Raw genomic sequence first — 10687 nt, forward strand, 5'->3', positions numbered from 1 at the left:
AGTGAGAATTAGCTATAAATAGCTAACGTTTATGGAGCACTTACCACCTAACAGGTCCATGAATCTTCACGACAGCTCTATGATTTTCAACCCATTTTGTAGAAAGGAAACAGGCTTTTCTGCTAAAGGTCACATGCTAAGAGAGCTGGGATTCAAAAGCAGGCAATCTAATGACAGCCTGTCCCACAAGTGCCCATCTTCACGCATGAGAAGCGAGCACTAGTGATCATTCAGGAGGACGTGGTATGAGCAGAACCTCATCTGCTATTACTGCCAGTGTAACTTGGCACTATCACTGTGGAAAAGTATTTGGCAGTATTTACTAGAGCTGAGCATCTACATACCTTACGACCTGGCAAGTCCACAGAAATGTGGGCATATGTGCACCAAAAGACATGGACAACTAGTCATGGCAGCACTGTTCTTATTATCTCAATATTGGAAACAACTCAAGTGTCTATCAACAGGCAAATGAATAAATACATTGCAGTGTAGTCATGCTACAGAATATTAATGCAGCAGTGAGAATGAATGAATGCTCTGCAACTGAATGCAACCAGATGGATGAATCTTACTGACAATATGTGGAGCAAAAGAAGCCTGACATGGAAGTGTATATGCTGTGATATTTCATTTATATGAATATAAAGCTCCAAAACAGGCTCACCTATGGTATTAGGACTCAGGGGTGCATTTAGCCTTGTGGTGATCAGAAAGAATCAAGAAATGGGCTTTCTGGGGTGTTGCTAACATTTTGTTTCTTTATCTGGGTTCCAGTTACATGGGTGTGTTCTCTGTAAAAATTTATTGAGCTGGATACTTATGATATGTGTACCTTTTACATGATGTTAGACTTAAAAGTGTTTTTTTAAAAAAAACCTGAGCTTGCATATACATACACACACAAATTAGCCATTCTAACTCCTGAGTCACCTTTACAAGGTGCTTGGTAGCACAATAGATGTGCAATGGATTATTTCCCTCAGCCACAACCATGTCTACTGCCGTCCTGGTACAGGTCCAGAGCTCAGCCCTGTTTTCCTCCTCGCCTGCCCCTTGCTCCTGCATGCCTCAATCTGACAGTTTGAGATTTGACAGTGTCCCAAGCAGCCTGAGCACCCTACAGTCAGGAATGTGATCTCTGCCTTTTTCCACTGGCCCCTCAGCTTCTACTACCAGGCTGGATACTAGGAAAGCCTCGCTGAAGACAGCCTTGGCTGGGGGTTGATCGGGTATCTAGGTACAGGAAGGAGGAAAATGGTGAATCAGGCCCAGAGGAGGATTTGGTAAGGGGGGAGATTACTGAGTGAGTTGAGGACATCGAGGATGGAGAGGTGGACAGAGTGAGAAAGAGGAGTCTTAGCTGTGTCTCTAACTGGCAGCAAGTTGAGAAGTCACTTCCCCTGTCTGGGTCTCAGTTTCTGCATCTGTAAAATGGGTGAACAAACTATGAAGAAAAAACTGATAAATATAATTACCTTAAAGTGAGGAAGTTGGACTGGATTAATTTTCATATCAGAAGCACCCAGTTGTTCTATCAAAAGATTTGTCTCAGGGCCGAGCCCGTGGCGCACTTGGGAGAGTGTGGCGCTGGGAGTGCAGCGACGCTCCCGCTGCGGGTTCGGATCCTATATAGGAGTGGCTGGTGCACTCACTGGCTGAGTACCGGTCACGAAAAAGACAAAAAAAAAAAATATTTGTCTCAACATACTGGGAGTGAAAAAACCACTTTTCTTTATAAGAAGCACGCCTCACATTTATAGACTTTCTGCTACTATATGTTTAGTGATACTACAAGTAGCAGCCATATTGCTCATACGTTTTAAATTATGAAAATACCAATACATTTTTAAATTACGAAAAAAACAAGTCAAAAACCAAAAATTCCTCTGTAGACTGCCTCTGGTCCTGAGCACCACTGATCTTTGTGCTCTGGGATTGTGAGAGAGAAGCGTGAGGGAAAGGAGGAAGCAGGCGGGGTAGGGATCAAGTGAGCATCCAGCCATCTGTTCACCCATCCATTCATTCGTCCATCTAGCCATTTACCTATTCATCCATCCATCCCCTAATAGTCAATCTGTCCATCCATCTGTCTGTTCATCTTCCTGTCTATCCATTCATGATCTGTCCACCCAGCCGTGCATCCATCCCTTCCTTCTTCCATCCATCCATGCATCCACCCATCTCCTGCCAATCTGTCCATCTATTCATCCATCCTTCCATGTATACATCTACCTAACTTTCCGTCTATTCATCCATCCACCCACCCAGATACCCACTTGTCTGCCAATCCAGCATGCACATTAGCTGCTTGCTGGTATCAGGCCCTCTGTTAAGCCAGGGCTGGGGGGATGCTCAGCTGCTTGCAACTTGGATGCCTAGAGCCTGCTGCCTCCAAGCAGCTCAGCATGCAGAGTGAGGCGTGCCCACCAACCTTCCGAGAGGGGCAGAAATAGTGGAAGTTCAGTGGAGGGAGGGCTGGCTTGCATCCTGGGGGTTAGAGAAGGCTCTCTAGAAGCAGATGTGCTTGAGGTGGGCCTCAAAAGACAGAGTGAGAATTAGATGTGCAGAGAGCGGAGAAGGTTTTCTGGGAGGGAACAGCTGGGGCAGCCACAGGGGCTGGGGAACTGGAGCGATGAGTCACTCAAATGGCTGGGGTGAGAGCTAGGTGCCAGCAGCGTGTGCCCTGGCTCCCTTGAGGCAGGGCACGGGCAGCCACTCCCAGCACCGCCCCTCAGCCTGGCTCCAGTGGGCCCTGAGGCACCTACACGTGTGCTCCTCCAAGTGTGGCCCGCGGACCACTGCCAGGCCACAGATTCTGTTACCATCTTGCAACAAGATAAAAACAGAAATTGAGAGTGTTTAGAAACACGTCAATTTAACAGGGTAATTTTGTTTGTTGAATATAATAGTAAAAAACTGGGCATATAGTTTGTATATTTCCTTCACTTTAATTGTACTTGTAATTCATCTTTCATTGTATCTTTCATACACATACATCCATGGAAGATTGAAACTAAAAAACCAAAAAGTGCTCTTCATTTAGTTTGAGAAGCACTGTACACAACACAGCTGACACTCCTTTGCCAGTGTGGCTTCACAGTCCCCGTAAGTGGGGCAGGGTGAGGACGGTGGTCCTCATTTAACAGGATGGCTAGCCCAAGGTTCTCACAGATGGTAGATGGCAGAGCTGGGACTTGAACCCAGGGCTGCCCTCAACATCAGATATCAGGCACCACATTAGACAACCCCCTATGAGCTCCTGCCCCAAGCCAGTGCAGGGGCTGCAGGGAGGACAGAACAGAGGAAGAGAGAAGCAGCTGAAGAAAGAACTCTAGAGAGGGTGGGAATGAGGGTCCAGGCCTGTTCGTTGGTGCTAAGGGATGGAAGACAAGGAAGACTTCCAGGAGAGGGCAGCCTGTGGGTCAGCCTGGGCTTCCCCAGATGGTCCTTGGAAGAAGCAGGCCAGGCCTCTGGGATTTCTGTTTAGGAACATGCAGTAGGGCTAGTTCCAGACCCACACCACCTCCACCCCTCTCCATCTTCTTCCCTCCTCTTCTCCTTCTGCCTCCTCCATCAGACAGCCCAGCGCTCCCTGAGGCCAGGGCCTTGTCCCATCCATCTGTACACCCAAAGCCTGCCCAAAGTTCAGCCAACAAAACCACCAGCCTCTTTGCCCGGCCCTTGGCAGGAACCACAGCACTTTCAGATACTTTCTCTCCTCCTGTCCCTTGGTGAGACCAGATGAACAATGATTTTGATTACCCATGTCACTGATGAGGGAAAAGGCTCAGAGAAGGTAAGTCACTTGCTTGAAGTCACAGAGCAAGTAATCTAAGCTCTGAGCTCTAAAGACCCTGTACTTTTTGACAAGAAAGGTTAAATAGTAGAGAAGGAAACCATTCCCGTAGGGCACTGGGGTGTAGCCCACAGTGGGGCTGGGGGTGGTGCAGGTGGTATACAGGATCAGGTGGGGAGAGAGAAGAGAGTGGTGGGAGATCCAGTCAAGATGGCAGAATAGACAGTCCGCAGCATCACTCTCTCCCATAAATCAACCAATTTACCACTATAAAAATGTAACAACAGCCAAGCTGGGGCTGCTGGAGCTCAGGGGAAGAGGAGGAGAGACTTATGGAGTGCATAAAGGCAGGAGAAGCCACGATGAGAGCAAGAAAAAACTGCTCGGAGCATTTTGGACCGTGGCCACTTTAAGGCTGGAGCTGCTGAGCGCAAGGAGCAGGAGCCAGCAGAAGCAGCAGCTGTGCCCTTCAGATGGAGTTGCTTGGAGGTGGCAGGGGAGAAGGGGCCTTGGTGACCCCCAGGACAGCAAGACCACTAATAAGGCTCCCGTGGACCCATGCAGGAGCGAGGAGCCAGAACAGCTGAAAAAGGGGAGCCATTCAGAGGCCAGTGAGTCATCACAAGGGACTGGTGCAAGGCCAGTCCCATGGGAAGTGTTTGGAGCATGGGAGGTGGGGAAGACAGGCCCACTGGGAGAACACTGGGGCACAGCAAGAACAGCTGACCGGCACCCCAATCAGCACAGGACCACTCAGAGGAGACTGGTCAGGAATGCAGAATTGCATGGAGTACAGTTTGATGAAAAAACTCAGGCCCAGATCAGAGTTTCTACACAACCCAGGTGCACCTGCTCTCTGGAGAGCCAGAAGTACCTATAAGGTCAACCATTAAACCCTGAGCTGCACAAAAAGTCTTCCCTAGGGAAACAGCAGCAAAGCAGGAATTTAGCTCAACCACACAGCTCAAGTACTGGTTCCCACAGGAAGTTCTCCCATTTTATTTTATTATTTTATTTTATTTTATTTTATTTTATTTATTTTATTTTAAAAAGATGACTGATAAGGGGATCCCAACCCTTGATTTGGTGTTGTCAGCACCACACTTTCCCAGGTGAGACACCCAGCCATTCCTATATAGGGATCCGAACCCATGGCTTTGGTGTTATCAGCACCACACTCTCCCAAGTGAGCCACAGGCTGGCCCTCCTTTGCTTACTTCTAAAATTGGGGAACTTCCAGCCTGGCCTGTGGCTCATTTGGGAGAGCGTGGTGCTGACAACACCAAATCAAGGATTAAGATCCCCTTACTGGTCATCTTTAAAAAAAAAAAAAAAAAAGAAGAAGTAAGCAAAAGACAAAAAATTAGTTCCGGCCCAGGCACACCACCAGTGCCTCAGCACCAGCCAGGGGACCTGAGGCATGCAGCTGGAGATCTGACCACCTGCCCACAACCACACATACCACCAGTGCCTCAGGGCCACCTGGGGGCATGCCCTGGGACCCCTCACACACATGCAGGCACACCACCAGCACCTTGGGGCCCTGCCCAGGGGCCCAGGGACCCAGGGTATGGAGCCAGAGACCAGGCCCCGGCCCACAACCAGGCACACCACCAGCACCAAGGAGCATGCCAAAAACATCACCTCCATGTGGGTGGCCCACCACAGCCACCACAGTAACCACAGCTGCTGCAAAAATGGCTAGACATCACAACTACCATGCAGATGGTCTGTCAGCCACAGGAGTGCATTGACACAAGGAGAGTCACCAGCAGAGACCAAAGAAAAGAAGAGGATGTCTTTCTCCACAAAGCCCATTCCAGAGTGACAGAAGAAGCATCTATGATAATATTGGGGGACCTGAACATACCTCTCAGCATTGGACAGATGATCCAGGCAACAAATCAACAGAGTAACCATTACTCTTTCAGAGGGAGAGAAGAAATCTAGGGTAATTAAAGGGGAGGGGAGGGGGGAAGGGGTAGGGAGGAGAATGGGGAGAGATTGGACAAGGGGCATAAAGAATAAGTACAATTTGTAACAATATATACACTAGTAATATTGCTTTGATAAACATATGTCAACATTGAATCCCAAAATTATGTATAATCAATTGTGATTCAATAAAAAAAAAAAAAAAAAAAAAGAATGGGGCCCGCCCATGGCTCACTCGGAAGAGTGTGGTGCTGATAACACTAAGGCCACAGGTTCGGATCCCATATAGGGATGGCCAGTTAGCTCACTGGGTGAGCGTGGTGCTGATAACACCAAGTCAAGGGTTAAGATCCCCTTACCGGTCATCTTTTAAGGAAAAAAAAGAGGAGGAGGAGAAGGAGGAGGAGGAGACCACAGTGGAGGGTGGCATGATCAGCTGGGTTACCTGCCCAGAAACCTCCCCTTCTCCAGCATTTTGGCTGCTTCTGGGGCAGCCTTAAAACCCTGTCCCAGGCCAGGAAGAGGCAGGAATGACCAGGGCAGGTCTACAGGCCTTTCCCCTGCTCTGTTGGTAGACAGATAACATAGGACATATTTTTGGAAGACTATTTAGCAAAATCTATTAAGCCAAAAATGTTGGAAACTTTTGACCATCATCTTCACTTCTAAGAATTTGTCTTATAAAAATATTTACATAAGTGTGCAAAGATGAACAAGGATTCATTACAACACATTTTTTTTTTTTTTTTTAAATAAGATGACTGAAAAAAAATAAAATAAGATGACTGGTAAGGGGATCATAACCCTTGACTTGGTGTTGACCAGCCATCCCTATATAGGATCCAAACCTGTGGCCTTGGTGTTAACAGCACTGCACTCTCCCAAGTGAGCCACGGGCCGGCCCTATACCTTTTGTAATACTGAAAAGCAGAATGACAAATCCCTACAGTGAAATACTATATAGCTATTAACAGATCCTCATCTGTAAAATGGGGATAATAATAGTATCCACCTCTCACAGTTTTTAGGAGGATGAAGTGAGTTAACACCTGCAAAATGCTTAGATAGTAAATGTTAGCTATCATTATCATTATAGGTGTAGAAATAGGAAACAATAGCTAAGATACAATGCTAATGAACAAAGAAAGGTACAGGCAGTATGTGAAGTGATCCCATTTGAGTAAAAATTAATAATAATAAATATTCACATATGAACAGAGAAGAAAGGTCTGGACATAAAGGCACCAAACTATGACTTTGGTGGTCTCTGCGGGGGGGGGTGGGTGGGAGTGGGATAACAAATATTTACTTCATAACTTTCTATAAATTTTACTGTTGTATGATACGTGTGTACTGTTTTTGAAATCAGGGGGAAGAGCCCTACAAAAAAGCAAAGAAAATCAAAGTAGATGACGGCATGAGACTCTGCCTCTTCTTGAGGACCCCAAAGTCCAGAGATTAATGCTCTCCATACAATAGAAAAAGGCTCCCCATGTGTTTGAGCAGGCCAGAGTTTACCCATGACTGACCCTGGGGAAGGTGGAGGAGCAGCCCCCACCAGAGGGTCTGCCACTCACATTCTCGTTCTGCGGGGCTCACAGACCCCACAGGGGATTCTTTCACTCCCATGCACAAGGCCCAGGAGGCTGGCTCAACAGGGACCCATGGATCACCTCAAGACATTTACCCTTCTTGGGCCTCAGCTGTACCCCAACCCGACCACAGCAGAAGCAGCCCAGCCTCTTGGGTGCATTGTGAAGAGTTACCAGCGTCACAGCAGTGCAGGGTATGGGGTGAACCTGGAGTTAGTGTTTCACCATGATGAGCCGCTGTACTGAGAGTCTGACGGCCACCAACAACACGGCTGACACCACATGCATGGTGTCTTCCAACCCTCCCGCACCAGCTGGGTGTCCGCAATTCAATTCGATTCCAACACTCTCTACGTGCAGTGAGTGTCCAGTCTGGCAGCTGGTGGCTTCGATGCCAGTCTGACTGACACCTATGAATCAGAGCTTCCCATGACCCCCTCCTCAGTTTCGACAGTTTCCTAGAATGGCTCACCGAACTCGGGAAAACACTTTCCTTACCTTTACCAATGTATTATAAAGGATATGAATCGGGAACAGCTGAATGGAAGAGATGCACAGGGAGGGGTGCAGGGTGGTACATGGAGCTTCCATGCCTTCTCTGGATGCTCCAGCCTCCTAGCACCAGCCAGAAACTCCCTGTGCCCTACTGTTTAGGGGGTTTTATAGAGGTCTTGTTAGGTAGGCGTGATTGAGTAAATCATTGGCCATTGGTGATCAACTCAATCAAAGGTTGGGGTTGGGGGGAGCAGGTTGGAGCTGAAAGTTCCAACCCTCTAATCATGCCTTGGTCTTTCTGTTGACCAGCCCTCATCCTGAAACTAGGGACCGCCAGCCGCTATTCATTTTATTAGCATACAAAACACACTATATATTCTGGAGATTCCAATGGTCTTAGGAGCAGTGTGCCAGGAACCAGGGACAAAGCCCAAAAATGTATTTCCCATCATACCACAACCAGGCATTCCAGTGGGCTGCGAGGCCCTGTGTGTTGATTATTGAGTTTAGTCAATCCACCCAAGCACCCTGTCACACAGGGCTGATGGTCCCCATTGTAGGCAGCACACTGGGCTCAGAGAGTTGCTTGTTTCTCCCATGCAGTGAACATGTTAGAGAGACTAGGACATCAATCCAAGTTACATGGTTAGTGAGTAATGCAGCCTAGATTTCAACCTGGCTGTGTCTGACGGCAGAGTCCAAGTGTGTCCTTCCACTGGGCTGCTTGGAGGAACCAAAGCCTGACCTGTCCCTTAGGCCTCCTCTCACAAATATCGTGTGTCATGTGAGTCCACCCAAGGCTGAGCTAAACAGCACATACTAGGATGGAGGGGGCAACTGGCACATAGCAGGCACTTTGTGAATTCTTGCTGAGTCAAGGAAGAACTGGCAAGTTCACCTGTCTAAGCTCTCAGGAGGGGATGTGAGGATTCGGGTCTCACCAACTGCTCAGGACTCCTACATTTACTCAAGAAGTTTGGCATGTCAGACCCAAAGGAGCCGCGGAGTCAACAAGTGCAACAGGCCTCACATCACTCAGAGGGAGACACTGGAGCTCAGGACACCCAGCTGGTCATGTCAGTGACCAAGCCAGGTCTCCTCTCTCCCAGCTCTGGGTCCTCTATGCTGTACCACAGAGGCTCATGTGTGAGAGAGAGAGAGAGAGAGATTGAGAGACAGACCCAGAAGAGGTAGAACAGGTGGCACTGTGTCAGCATGCCCATTTTACAGATGAGGAAACAGAGGGCCAGTAAGCAGATGTGCTCAGCAGCACAGCCTCCTTCTTCAGGCCTAGATGGTATTTCTGGCCACCGCAATGTGCCAGGGTGGGGTGTCTATGCATAGTTGCCGAGAGTCAGTTCCAGGAGAGTAAATGGAGTGCCTTGGAGGGGCGGAATGGTTTTCAAGGCCACCCCTACCCCAGAGCCCTTATGTCTGGGAAGGTTTGGGATCAGACGCAGAGATGTATAAGATGATGCCTCTGCCCTCCAGGGCTCTCTGGCACAGAGGAGCAGGCAGCAGGGTGTGGACTGGTGATCAAACTTGCCTCTATTGTGTGACCTTGGGCTCCTCCCTGGGTGCGACCCCTAAACAACAAAGGAATGGTATAAAGGACTTTGAGCATGATTTTTCTCTTTAAAATGGGTATGGTAATGTAAGGGTATATTTGCTTTATGCAGTTGATGCAAAGATTAAATGAAACATGTAAGCAAAAGGCAGTGGTATGTGATTAACATGGGCTTCCTTTCTCCTTCCCTCTCTTCCTCCTCCATCCCCTGCCCGTTCTTTCCTCCCTTCCTAGCCAACAGCTCTGAGTATGGTGCTAAGGAACCAGATGCTGTAGGACACAGAAGATGGGGCAACAACCTCTACCAGGGGACTCAGGGATGGAAAACGTTTTCTCAAACCAGACACGACAGGTGACAGTCAGCTTCTGCTCTGCCCAGAATTCCCCAGTTTCCCTCCTGCTGGGTAACTGGTCCCACATCAGTCCCATCAGGGCATCAGGCCCCTGGAATGATGTGGAAAGGGGACCCTAGGGATTTGTATCTCTCACCGAGTCACGCAGCTGGTGGGCTCAGTGTGGGGCAAGAGCTGGGATGACTCGTAGAGATAGGTGGGAGGCTGGGAGATTCTGGGTAGGGACCAAGCTGACTGTCACCACAGTGTCCACCTATGGTGGAGCCAGTCAGAGAGATGCGTCCCCTATTTATCGGTGCCAGGAGCTGCCCTGGGAATATTCTGTTCCCTCCTGCCCTGTTGAGGGCCCCCTTCTCCAACGTCAACTTAGCCAACCTCAAAGAGGAAAGGCAGACATGAGCTGCCATGTCGCTGGGTCTCAAGAGCAGGAAAGATGGATGGGGAGGTGGAAGAGGTGGGGGAGGTGGGCGTATGCCATGTGGACACCCACGAGCTGACCTGGGAGCATATAGCTCCTCTCGTGTGCTGCCCTGAAAGTAGAGCACATGCTTACCCCACGGCTGCTTCTGGACCTCTTCTCAGCCCTGCTGGACAGTCCAAGTAAACCCGTTTAGCCCCAGGTTACAGATAGGCAGAGTGAGGCCCTGAGGGGGACAGGGCTTGCCAAGGTCACAGGGGTAAGTCAGAGGCAGTAGTGGGAGCAGAAACCAGAGCTTTGGAATCAGTTTGTCTGGGTCTGAATCCCAGCCCTGCAGCTTCCAGGCTGTGTGACCTTGAGTCAGTGCCATGACCTCTCTGGGCCTCTGTTTCCTCATTTGTGAAATTGAGATGATATTCTTTCCCTCTAAGGTTATCAGGAAGAAGGAAACAGTGCCAGAGAAGTCCCACACAGTGCCAGTAGCCAGTTCACAGTAGTACACAGCAAATTTTGATTCCTCCCTCCCCC

The sequence above is a fragment of the Cynocephalus volans genome, chromosome 3, assembly GCF_027409185.1.
Source record: "Cynocephalus volans isolate mCynVol1 chromosome 3, mCynVol1.pri, whole genome shotgun sequence".
NCBI lineage: Eukaryota > Metazoa > Chordata > Mammalia > Dermoptera > Cynocephalidae > Cynocephalus > Cynocephalus volans.